The following is a 12,457-nucleotide window of genomic DNA, read 5'->3' on the forward strand; positions in this document are numbered from 1 at the left end:
CCCAGGGGCTAATGAGAAGGACATCATGAGTGGAGAAGGGACCACAGCTTGTGAGAAAGGGAGGTGCTGGATTAGAGGCTGCAGGTTGATCCTGGCGGGGCACCCGCTGGCTTCCCAGTCAGGTGGGGCTGCCAACCACCCTGCCTGCCCTGGCTCAGGCCTCACCTCCTGGCACAGCCAGGCAAGACTCCCCTCCCCTCCCCTTACATCTGACCTGGCGGTACACAGGGGTGCTGACAGGGGATTCGAGGCCACAGTGGCAAGGGCCTATTTTCTGCACTTGGATCCCAGCCGGTGGTCTCCCCCACCCCTGGGGCCTGTAGCAAACCCAGGGGGTCATTCCTTCTTCTCCCACATGTCAGGTGAAGCCAACTTTCCCGGGGGGCTAGGGGCTCCACCCTGCTGCTGCCCAAAGCAGAGTCTTTGGAGCCTTGGGGAATTCTACACATTCCTCAAGGGTCAGAAGCTCTCAAAGCCCTTGGAGCTGGAAGAACCCTTAGGCCACATGTGGCTCCTCTATCAGTGGGATTCTCCAGGCAAGAATAATGGAGTGGGTTGCCATTCCCTTCTCCAGGGGCTCCTCCCCACCCAAGGATTGAACCTGGGTCCTCCTGCATTGCAGGCAGGTTCTTTATCATCTGAGCCACCAGGGAAGCCCTAACTTAAATTCAATTAAACATTTAGCCCATAGGTTGTAGGAACTACATTTCACGAGCTCAACAGCCACGCATGGCTACCATATTACAAGCCCAAATACAGAACACTGCCACCACTGCAGAAAGTTCTGTGGGACGGCACTGCCTGCTATTGACAGATGGGGAGAGTGGGGTCTGGAGCCCTGAGAATGGGGGAATGCTGGGGCCCTAGAACGCCCAGGTCTGCCAGCTGCCCCTGGCACCTGACACCAGCTCACAGCAACCTTCATGGTGGGAAGGGCTAGAGTGGAGACCCTCTAAGGCAGAGGGCTGCCTGGAGGGCAAAAAAGGAGTGACGTGGCAGGGACACTCCCGCTTCAAGGCAGAGGACGCACATCTGAGGCTGCAGGGACAGAGTGCAAGAAATTCAGGCCAGAAGCAGCTAGAGAAGAACGAAGCTGCCCTGATGATTCAAAACCACAAAGAGGATGTGCATGCAGCAGGGTTCTGCCCATGCCATCTCTGCAGATCTCTGCCCTGGGTGGGCAACACCCAGGCAGACCCAGGAGAAGACCAGGAAGCAGACCCTTTGCCCGGGGAAGATGGTCCCCGCCAGCTGTGACCCCCTAGAAGGGCATGTTCTCCCACTGGTCCCAGGAAATCCCTTCTGCCCGAGAGCCAGTGTGAACACAGCCAGGGAGGGGGCGCAGCCTAACTGCTGCAGCAGCCAAAGACAACGTCGCAGCCAGGGTCAGTGTCAAGACGACAGGAACTGATACACACACACACACCCTGAGAGTCAGGTCCGTACGCCTCAGTGCCTCCACGCACCACACCTGAAGTCAAGATACACAGCAGAGGGACCTGAGTTTCTGCATATGCCCTCCAAAGGCAGGACATCAAAGGTGACATGCCAAGACGGAAAGAAGCATGCCAGCCCGAAATGGGGAGGACACAGACAGCAACACTTCTACCTAGCACACGGGCAAACTGACCCACCAGACACACAGGCCCCAGAGAAGCAGTACCCCAAGGTGAGAACAAGATGACTCACAACCAGAGCTGAGACTTCCACCAGTCAGAAAGCCACGAACACACACAGAGCCAAGGGCCAGGGGCTGGGATATTCAGAGAAAAGAGAGACACACCCAGAGAGGCCATCTACTCTCGCGAACTCACCAGGCTGTAAAGAGGAAGAGAAAGAGCCACATTAAAAGAAACAACCCCTCCCAGGTGAAGAGAAAGAATTTTGCCAAGCTCCCATAGTGCCCCAGGACTGTGCTGGTTCCATGCCTGGGGTCCCCTTTCTTTCCCAAACAATCCCATGTGATTAAGAATTAATATCCTTATTTTAGAGTGCAGAAACAGGCCCCGAGGTTAAATGACTTGCCCGAGTATGAGACAGAAGTGAAATGCGAGCCCAGGGATCTCGGACTCCGAGGCCAACAGTCTTAACCAGGGAAAGGGATGAAGACACGAATAAACACAGACACAGGATGAGAAACCACAGAGAAAGATGCACAAGCGAGAGAGATCTACGTGGAGGAAGGCCCAGTGAGCGCCGGAGAGACATACCCACAGGGGGCCGGACAAGCCTCCAGACTCGTCCAAAGAGAGACCCACAGAGTGGGACCAGGATGCTTCAGGGGATGTTAAAACACAAGAAAGAGAGGGCTTGAGGTTTGGGTAGGGGCAGGAGACCCCCAGGAAGCAGTGATGCCCATCAAGTGTCACAAGCATAGGAGGAAAGGTGAGTGGCCACCAGCCTCTGTGCCCACACACCAGCCTCGTCCCGACCCAGCTCGGAGACCCCAAACCCAGAATGGGCAGAGCCCCAGGTCTCCCAAAGCCCAGGATCTGAGGGCCCTTGTGGTTCTAGGCATCTCAGCACTATGTCCCTAGGACTCAGAAGTCCTGAGCTATCCAGAACGCAGCTCACCTGGAGACTCTCTGGACCCCAGCAGGTGAGACCAAGAGACAGGCCCACCTGGAGACAGGCCCCAGCAGGTTAAGGCAAACACTCCCAATCACTGGGAAATGGGAACAGCCCTGACAGGCAGAGCCCAGGTCAGAGGACAAGGAGGAAGAGAGGGGTGGCCTCTCTCCTGGGTGCTAAAACCTCCAAATGGATCTCCATGTACGCAGCTGCCAGACCTCGGTCTGAAAAAAAAACCTGTCCCATTCTAAATGGAGTAGATTGCACAGTTATCTCCCGAGTCTACGCTGGCACCAAGAACTCTGAGGTCAGCTGATTCTGGGCAGCACACCCCTAGGGGCACTTTCAACTTGCATAGGGTGTGTGTGTTGGGGAGGTCGAATTATCATCGAGAATCTGACCAACATGTTGCAAGACACGGGCAATATGGGCACTGGTGAGATGATCAAAGACTCGCAAGGCCAACAGACGACCCACCCAATGCATGCAGAGACACTCCTGAATCCCCAACCCCTCCCAGCCCAGAGCAGGCTCACAGTCCCTGCCTCCACCAGCTCACAGCAGACTCGAGTCTGGGCAGCCCCAAGCCCTGTCCATCACGGAGGGAGCCTGCTTCTTGTTAACCTGGTGTCCAGAGTCTGTGTGCACCTGCGAGCTCCTCCCTGGCTGCCTGGGCCGCTGGCCCCGCCCACACCTCCCACCAGGAAGAAGTTTCTCCAGCCTCATCACCCAGCCCTATCCTCCCCTCCAGTCCCTCTCCCTGGCCCCTCATCACCATGCTGGAGTTTCCCTGCACCTCAGCTTCCAGGGCAGCTCCCTACCCCCACCCCTGGGGGCCAGCTGCTTCCAGGGCTAGGCCCAGAGGTCTTTCTCCACCTCTGTCCCCTGGCCCCTCTCACTCCCCTAGCCCCAGTGGTCCAAGTTCAAGCTTCCAGCCAGAAAAGAGATTCTATCTTCCTTCCCTGACCCAGAGGGACTTCCTTGTGGAACTGGGGGGTTCTTGGAGTGGGGGGGCTCTGGGGCAGCTTTACATTCCCCATGCGAGCAGTCCCCACACCTAGCCACCTCTCCAGAGAAGAGTGGGCCTTGACCCAGGACAGCTAGGATGAAGACACCAGCTCAAGGATGTGGGGTGGGTGGGTGGGAAGCACCCTGCTGAGTTGAGGAGGGGTGAGCTCACTCCCTCTCCCAGTCTCGCCCTGGGGGATAGATTACAGTTTGGGAGCTACCATGGTCCAGCTCTCCGCCCAGCGGCCGGGCCCCGCTAGTGCAGGGGCTCGCGGCCAGGCTGCTCGGCCCAGCTGCCAAAGAGCCACCCCCAGCCTGGCCAGGCGCTTCCCCTTCCCCTAGAACCTCCGCTCCGGCCCCCGGGGGACAGGGCAGGATGCCCCTCCCTGAAGCCTCCATCAGCCACGGCCTCACGCCCAGGCCTGTGCTCACCCTCCCTCAGGCCTCTGGACACAAACTCCAGGGCCTAGAACTGTCCAAGACAGAGAAACTCACTGGAGTCCTTCCCCCCGCAGCCCCCATGAAACCTCCACCACCACCGGGGCATAGTCCCACGACTACCCCCTGCCCGCTGCGCCCCAGACGCAAGCAGAGGTGACGCATTCAGGACCGGCCCGCCAGCCAGAGACGCCCTCTCACAGGTAACATTCTCGGCTCTGACATGAGCAGTCAGTCTCAAAGCCACCATGAAACAGTGACCCCAGAGCTGGGACCTCCCCTACAACAGCCCATCTGGACGTCTGGAAGCTGAAGGGAGGAAGAGGGGGTCCATCAACACACACATTCCTGCTGAGCCCACTGTGGCCCACCCAGGAGACCCCCGCTCCCCCCACTATGCCTCTTAGGCTCACCCAAGCCTGGAGGAAACCAGTCAGCTCGGGAAGGCCGGGAGCCCAGCGGGATGGTCAGAGCCCAGGGAAATGCCAGCTCCCTGGGAGCCTGGATGAAGCCCGTCAGGGGGCAATGGGACAGCAGAAAGCCCTAGCAAACACCAGTTGAAACGTCCCATTCCCACCCCTCTCCAGGGGCAACCCCCCTGCCTCATGTGCACATGCCCCTGGTCAGCCCAGCTCCAGGGAGAGAGAGAAGCTGGGGTTTCCTGGGTGTGGTGGGGAGGTGAGAGTCAGCAGGGGAGAGTTACCAGCAGGAGTCGGACTAGCTCTTCCAGTCTGCTTCTGCCTGTCCCCAGGCGGTTCCCAAGTGCTGAGGAAGGTGATGACCACGCCCCAGAGATCCACACACTCCTCCACCTCCACAGCTTCGCCCCAACCTCTCAAACCAGCTCCTCAGGCTTGGGGTGGCGTGCTCGGCCAGGGCCAGCCAGCCCATTCCAACTGAGCCTAGGAATCCAGGTTGGTGGTGCCCGAGAAACCCCCAGCCGAGGCCTTCCTGGGATGAAGGTGACCCTGGGACCCCCCTGCCCATTCCCTGCCCTTGACCGATGATGGCCATCTCCCTTCACAGGTCTCCCAGGAGTCATTCTTTTGGGTCCCACTTTGAGCCCTGGACCTGCAGTCACATTCCCCTCAACTGGCTGACTCTGCTCCGTGGGTGGGAGGGGAGCCAACCAGAGTCTGGCTGGTTCAAGTCCTCAGCTCTTCACAAACTTGCCCCGACAAGGACCCCCGAATCACTGCTTCGGGGCCCCCCAGCATCAGCAGTAAGCCCCACCTATGTGGCTTCTTATGTGTCCTGGCTTCCTGAACAATGTCGCTGCGTATAACCTTCAAGGACAAGGCTTTGGGGAGGGCCACAGACACCCTCCGATCCCCGTTGCCAATACTCCAGACCCTTCGTCCTCTGCTAGCCCACCTCTCATGCCCCCACCCCCCTTCCCGTCCTCTCCCCCCCACCTCACCCCTCAGCTGCGGGCTCCCTTCTCTCCCCACTCTGCATACACACCCGAATCAAGGGCTAGCCCAACCCATCATCCTTGGGGGCCAACGAGAAGGAAGCTTCCCCAATGAGCTTCAGAAAGGAAGTGAGTGCCACACCCTGCCCCAGGGATTTCCCTCCTGGGGGCAGAAGAGACAGAGCACCAAAGGAGAATCTTACTCCCCGAATTTAGACCCAGCCCTGGTGAGGGGGCCCTAAAATGCCTTCCAATGCATCTTCAACCTCTCTCCTTTCCCCTGACTCCGTTGCCTTCTTCTATCACCCCAGCCCTCCAATGCATCACTGTGTTGCCCAAAATCAACCCAGTCTCTCTCACGTTCTAGGCTGTGCACCACAGGGCACACAATCCCTGCAGTCAGAGGCTGGATCCTAGTCGAGGAAACTGTTTCAGAACCCGGAGGTAACTCTCTGGGTCCCTTTTCCTGCAAAGGTCCAGGACCTGCGCTAAGGACCTCGCTGGCACGGGAGGATCCCACGGTGCCTTTTCAGAGATCCACTCCGCAGAACAGGGCACCCAGCAGCAGGCTCCCTGGGGGCACCTCACCACCTCCTGGGTGGCAGCCACGCCCTGCGACAGGCACACACGAGGCTCACAATTCTCTGGGGCCACAACGTGCAGAGGCGCCAGTGCCCTCCCCACGTAGTGCAGGGGTCCAGCTGGATGCCCCTTCTGCCCATTAGGCTCCCCTCCCACCCACGGAGCAGAGTCAGCCTTGCTCAGACCCACGTGTCCCTCGTGGCCAGCGACGCCAAAGGGCTGCGCCCCCGCATCCCGGGGCCCTGGCACTGCAGGGGGCACCGAGCCCGCCAGCGGAGGGCCAGCCCTCGCGCACTGCACACCCTCTCCCGGCATGGGAAAGCCTTATATAACACAGTTCTCCGAACACACCCTAAGCCCGGAGACTTTCCAACTCTCCAGCAGGACCTCGCCCCTCCGCCGTCGCCCCAAGAGCGCGCCGCGGGAGCGGAGGGGTCCGGGGAGGGGAGCTGAGCCCTCCTCCCCCTACGCCCGCCGGACTCCGGCCCCCGCCTCCCACACAAGCCCCGTCGCCCCCCTCCCCTTTACCCCTCGCCACTCCTCCCCGAGTTCTGGTTTGAATTAGTCACCGGCTCCAACCACCACATTCCTCAGGCTGCTGGCGCCGAGCCAGGCTCTGGGGCGGGGGCCATCCCGCCCGGACGGGTTTGGGAGTGGAGTTGGGGAGAGAGCGCCGCCTCTGAAGGGGAAGGGGCGGTCCCGAGGGCCGCGCCGCTGCACAGCCCCACTCCCCGCCCACCCCCAGTGCAAGAATCTCCCCAATTATGTCCCCCACCCCCACTCCCACCCGTCCCGCCGCGGGGCGCGCTGCAAACTTCCCGGCTCCGCCGCCCTAGAGGAAGAAGGGATTTTTTCTGGAGCTGGGAACACAGAGGGGCAAGACTAGGGCGGGGCAGCCGAAGGGAGGCTGAGGGGCCGCCGGGAGCCAGAAAGGGAGAGGCTGGTGGTGCAGAACTGGGTGGGGCCCGGAGGACTCGGGACGCGAAGTCAGGGGCGGAGGTGTGGGGCGCGGGGAGGGACGGCGGACGGGGTGCGCGGCGCGGGGGCGCAGGGGCGCCGGGAGGGGCCGAGGGGCCGCGCCGCGATCTCGGAAACTTCTCCAGTAAACACGGAATAGGCGCGGAGCAGCTCGCCGAGCCACCGCCCCATGGAGAAGGAGGGGGTGGGACGGGTTACTGGGCAAAGAACCGGAGCCCGGCCGTGCAGCAGGGACAACGATCAGCCCTCGAGAGACAGACGGACTGGAGCAAACCGCTCCTCGGAGGATTTTCCAACTTTGCCCGACTTGCGCCCCTTCCAACGCCCCAACTCCAGAGGCAGAGCTCCTTTTCCAGGACACCACGGTTGGCCTCCCCGTGGCGGCCCGGGACTGCCCACCTTGCTCCAAGTTGAGCCTTCACAGTGACACCCATCCAAAGAGCCTCGCCCAAGTCCTGCCACCCACCTCCCCTCCCGCGTTCCCGGCGTCGCGTTCCCCGATCGCGCCAAGGTGCGCCGGAGGCCCCTACCTGCGCGCTCAGCCCCAGGGCACAGCCATAGCCGGCGCGGAGCCCGAGGTCGCGGTGCTGCGGCTGTTGCAGGCGGCGAGCCCCGGTCGGGGCGGGTCCGGCAGGGCGGGCGGTGCAGTCCCCGCGGCGGAGCTGCTCCGAGTGGCCGGGCCCCTGCGCGCGGAGGCGGCTCTTGTAACTCCGGCTCCAGCGGGCGGGTCTGCCCCGAGCTGTGGGGAGAGGGCGGGGCCGGGCGGGGCCGGAGCTGGGCTGGGACGGGCGAGCCGGGCCGACCCTGCTGGGACCCGAGAGCGGGCTGCTGGGAGGGCACCGGGGCCGCGGGGACCCGGGGGCGCGGCACATCCGAGGTGCTGCCTTCCCCAGCCCCCATCCACTGCCCACCCCGGCCCCACCGGGCCTGGATTTGCCCCCTGACTTAGGCGGGTGGCTTCTTCTGCAAGAAACTCTTGGAAGCTGGACCTGCAAATCAGCCCATTTTGCAGGAAGGACCCAAGGGGTCCGGCGCCTGGAGGGGCTTGAGTGATTCAGCCGCGACCTCCAGCCTGAAGCGGACCTTTGAGTTTTCTCTCAACGCTGCCCACTACCCTTCTAATCCTAGGCCCCGGGTTCTTCACTTGGTTCTTCACGCAGCCGCGCCCACTTCTCGCCCTCCCTCTTTCTGGGCGCCCCTCAGCCCCTCCCCGCCCCCAGAACCGGCCTGGAGACGTTGGCCCCACCTGCTGGAGTCAGGGTCACCAGCGCCCCACGCGCCACCGTGCCTCTCTGGCCGCTGCAGCGACACGGGAGTCAGGCCCGCACCCCTTGCAGGATCAGAGTCCGCGCTGCCTGCCTCCCTGTCCCCCACTTTTCTCTATTTCTGCTCGGACCCCCTCCTCCACCGCCCCACTCCCCTGGACGCTGAGTTTCCAATTTTACAGCCATTTCCCACAGCCACTTCTAACTACACGGAGATTTTATTAAACGTTTAATGACGGGGTGCGGGGGGGCCTTCTGGCTTCACCCCCATGAATCCTCTTATCCTCTCTTTTGGATGACCACCCACTGCCCACGTGGAGCCAGTTTGTCTTTCCTCTGGAATGCTGGGGAAGTGAGACCCCAGGCTGGAGACCTGAGAAGACCTGGCCCGCTGTCCCATCCTGAGTGGGCTGGGGCTGAGACCAGCGGCCCTGTCCTCTGAAATGGCAAACATGTTTACAGGCTAAAAATACCCAACAGCCAACTCCGCTGCCAGCCCTGGGGGCTGTGTCCCAGGTCCAGTTACCGGCATAGGGTACAGGCGTGGGGGAGGGAAGACCCAGCCAAAGGAGCCACAGACAGGCAGGCAGGCAGATAATGGACACAGAAAGGTGGAGACACGTGTGTAGGCATTCAGACCGGCACAGACATGCAGAGACACATAGTCAAAGCACAGACTTGGGCACTGGCAATCTCTCATATTTTCTCTCTCTCTCTCTCTGTCTCTGTCTCTCTCTCTGTCTCTCTGTCTCTCTCTCTCTCTCTCTCTCTCTCTCTCTCTCTCTCTCTCTCTCTCGCACACACAGTGACTCGAACCTAGAGCAGAGGCAGTTCCACCACCTGTATCACAAGCACAGAATCAGAAACCCAGACTTTTAGAATCACTTCCACCTCCATTGTGGTCTGCTTCTCTTTCCCAGCACCTACCTTATTTAAAGAAAAAAAAAATTCAACTTTGGGATGCTTTAAAAAAATAAAACCAACAGCTAAGTATTTCCGATATCAATTTTTTAAATTTTATTTCATATTAAATAACATGTATTCAGTTTTTTAAATATAGACCAAGAATACAGATAAAGTGGCCCGTGACCCTACAAATCTGATTAATCCTTGTTGCTGTTTCAGAGATAAAATCAATACCTCTATAGGGTGAAGGATGTCAGTACAGAAAAGCAGAACAGTAAAAAGTAGATGATTCCCTCCACCCCCAAGTTAGTCCCTCTCCCCCAAAATAACCACAGTTAACAGTTTATCAGAGGAGTATTAACTTTACGAAATGAATCATTTGGTTCCTTGAAAGTGTGAGGGTTTCCAGTGCATGTTAAAATGGGAGCTGATCGACAGGTTTTTCAGAAAGATAGCTACGATATGACATATGCCACAAAGATAGGGGTCTGCACAAAGGGCCATGGGAATTTAGAGGGAGGGGCTGAAACAGGAAAGGAAGAGTGTGGGAGGGTGTGAATATTGCGCCTTCGACTCAGCTGGGACTCCCTCAACCCCCCAGGAGTGAAAGAGCAGAGGCTGGTGTCCTGGGCTCAGAGCCAACTTATCAGCTCCATTGTTTGTTCTGGCCACCCTCTTGGTCAACAGAGAAGAAGGCAGGAGAGGCCGGTCTGGGGAGCAGCTGCAGAGCAGGGATTACTGTCCAGGTACTTGGTTCAGGGGCACGAGTGTCAGGATACCTGGTGGGAGGTGGTCCTGGGGAGTGGCTCCTCCCTGCTTCTAGGCTAGGAGGATACAGAAGGGGTAAACTAGACTCTGCCCCTAAAAAGCCATGACCCTATTTGCCACACCAAAGCTGGCAGGGAAAGGGAATATTTTCAACAGTCTTCAATGGTGCAACTGGAGACGCAACACTTTGAGAGATTTCTGCCACCCCTTCTCCTTCTGCCTACTGCTGTAGCCCCCGTCTTTCACCCCTCCTCCCCAAGAGCTACCTTCATGGTGATCTTGTCTGACACTGCTGTAGGCACCTCGTGTGTCAGCCCATTTAATCCTCACACGCAGGAAGGAAATGGTCTGGGAGAGGGGCAGTGATTTACCTAAAATCACATAACCTTCAGAAGCCGGACTCAAAGCTCCCATCCACATCTAAGCTCCAGGAGGGCAGGCATTGTTTGTTTCCTGCTGCGTACTCTGTGTCTACAGCAGTGGCTGGCACCTAGCAATCACACCAGAACACTTTGCTAAAAAAGTGAGTGAATGAATGAATGAATAAACTGCAGATATAACTGGCCCCAAAGCCCTTGTTCATCTTGTTTTTTTAAATAATTTTTTTGGCCATGCATGTAGGATCTTAGTTCCTTGACCAGGGATCGAACCTGCACTGCGCCCCTTGCATTGGAAGCTTGGAGTCTTAACCAATGGCCCACCAGAGAACTCCCCCCAAAGTTCCTGTTCTTTATACAACAGCATCCTGTACCCCACGAGGTTCCCCTCACTCTCAGCCCCCACGTGTAGTTCTCTCATGCAGCTTTGCACAAACATTTACTGTGTCCAGCACTGGGCCAGGGGTAGGTGATGGTGGTGGTGGTGGTACAGGTAACGGAGTCCTTGACAAGATGGAATCCCTGCCCCCAGGTGCTTAGTCCAGAAGGATCTAGCCTCTGATGCTAAGCTACCTTGTACTGTGAGTCCCATGCTTTGGAAAAACTGGATGTCATTTTTTCTTCCAGATCTTTTACACCCATATCTTACTCCCCCCACAAAGACACACTATTTTTTAGTTAAAAGGAGTTCCCTCCGTCTGAACATTGTTTCAGATTTCCCCATCAAAGTAAGAGCTACCCAGTGATCTGAGAGGACTTCAGCCTTCCCGCTGGTCCTCCACTGCCCTTCAGAAGTGTCACACACCACACAGTCCTCCAGACCCACTGGAAAAGCAAGGTCAGCTCTAGGACTCGTCATCACTGGGATACCCCAGCTTCACCAAAAGTGCCACTCCCTCCCCGGGGGTTCCCTGATTTGTAGGTAGTATGTGTGTGATGAACCCTGGGCTCCTGTGTTGCCAGGCAACATGCCTCTGTTTTGTTCTTATTATGCCTGTTTCCATAGCAACCCCAAAGGGGCGCTCTGTGGGCAGGCCCTGTGCCAGGGGATTCCCCTTCCCTTCCCTTCTCCCCACAGTCCCCTTCTCTGAAATCAGTGCATGATGAGGAAGAAAAGATGCGATTGCTCTACGAGTCATCATGGCTTTTAAACTCTGATCCCAGGAAGGAAGTGAAAGGTGCAATCTGTTCTCAATCTCTTTGAAAGCAGACTTTTCGTCCAGTCGAGGGCCCTTTGGCATGTCAGCCTTAGGAGCACAGAAATTACTGTCACCCCTTTTTTGAGTCACAGGGCATTTCCCAGACCCCCCTCTCCACCCTATACAACACACCAGCTCAGACATGAGCATCCCTGCCAAGCACCAGGCCCTTCTCCATTCACTTTCAATTCTTTGAAAAATATATATTTATTTGGCTGCACCAGATCTTAGTTTTGGCATGTGAGATCTAGTTCCCTGATCAGGGGTCGAAGCCGGGCCCCCTGCATTGGGAGATCAGAGTCTTAGCCACTGGATCACCAGGGAAGTCTCTCACTTTTGATTCCTAATCTATCATCTTCCCCAATGGAGCAGCAAGTTTATTGGGTGATTCTGGGATCCAAACATTATTTTCTAAGCAATTCTCAAACTCCAAACTCAAACTCAACATAGGAAGCCAAGTCAACCCATCCTCCTCCAGCTCAATTCAAATCCTAGCCTGTATTTAAAGCTCAGGCTTCAAATAAGGAGTTCCTGAATTGCTCAGATCAGACAGCTGGGATACCGGAAACCCTCCCATTACACTCAGTCCTAATTGAGATCTTCAGGCCCAAGCAGAACCCAAGTTAAAGCTGATTAGAGAACAAGAGACAAGACCCAGGGCCCTGAGTAGAGAGACTGGGAGGTAAGAAGGCAAAGAAATGCTGTCCGGGCAAGTGAAGGGGGGCAAAAAGGGAGCAGGGAGAGTGGGGCGGGAGGATGCACAGTGACAACTGGATTCCTAGATGGCCCTGCGCTGTTGGGGCTAGGATGCTGGGGGAGCAAAAAGATAACAGGAAATGGGGACCCAGGATTAAGGGAAAGAAGTGGCAAAACAGGACTGAATGAGACTGTCAAGGGAGGGAGGGAGAGAAAAAAAAAAAGCCCAAAGCTGAGCTAGGGACTGGGCGGATG

At 57.8% G+C, this 12,457-nt stretch overlaps 1 protein-coding gene across 3 annotated transcripts in view; it reads right to left on the reverse strand.

The window, feature by feature from the left end:
• AHNAK (AHNAK nucleoprotein) overlaps positions 1 to 7,680 on the reverse strand; it is a 92,610-nt gene extending 84,930 nt beyond the window's left edge. The window contains exon 1 of one of the 3 annotated variants that reach the window (XM_019954387.2): positions 7,522 to 7,680. The gene's annotated coding sequence lies outside the window, so the exon portion shown is untranslated. The remainder of the gene's footprint in view (positions 1 to 7,521) is intronic. The other 2 variants (XM_070783212.1, XM_070783213.1) reach the window with 2 other exon arrangements.
• Between the last annotated feature and the right edge of the window lie 4,777 nt (positions 7,681 to 12,457).

The sequence above is a fragment of the Bos indicus genome, chromosome 29 (assembly GCF_029378745.1).
Source record: "Bos indicus isolate NIAB-ARS_2022 breed Sahiwal x Tharparkar chromosome 29, NIAB-ARS_B.indTharparkar_mat_pri_1.0, whole genome shotgun sequence".
Classification (NCBI taxonomy): domain Eukaryota; kingdom Metazoa; phylum Chordata; class Mammalia; order Artiodactyla; family Bovidae; genus Bos; species Bos indicus.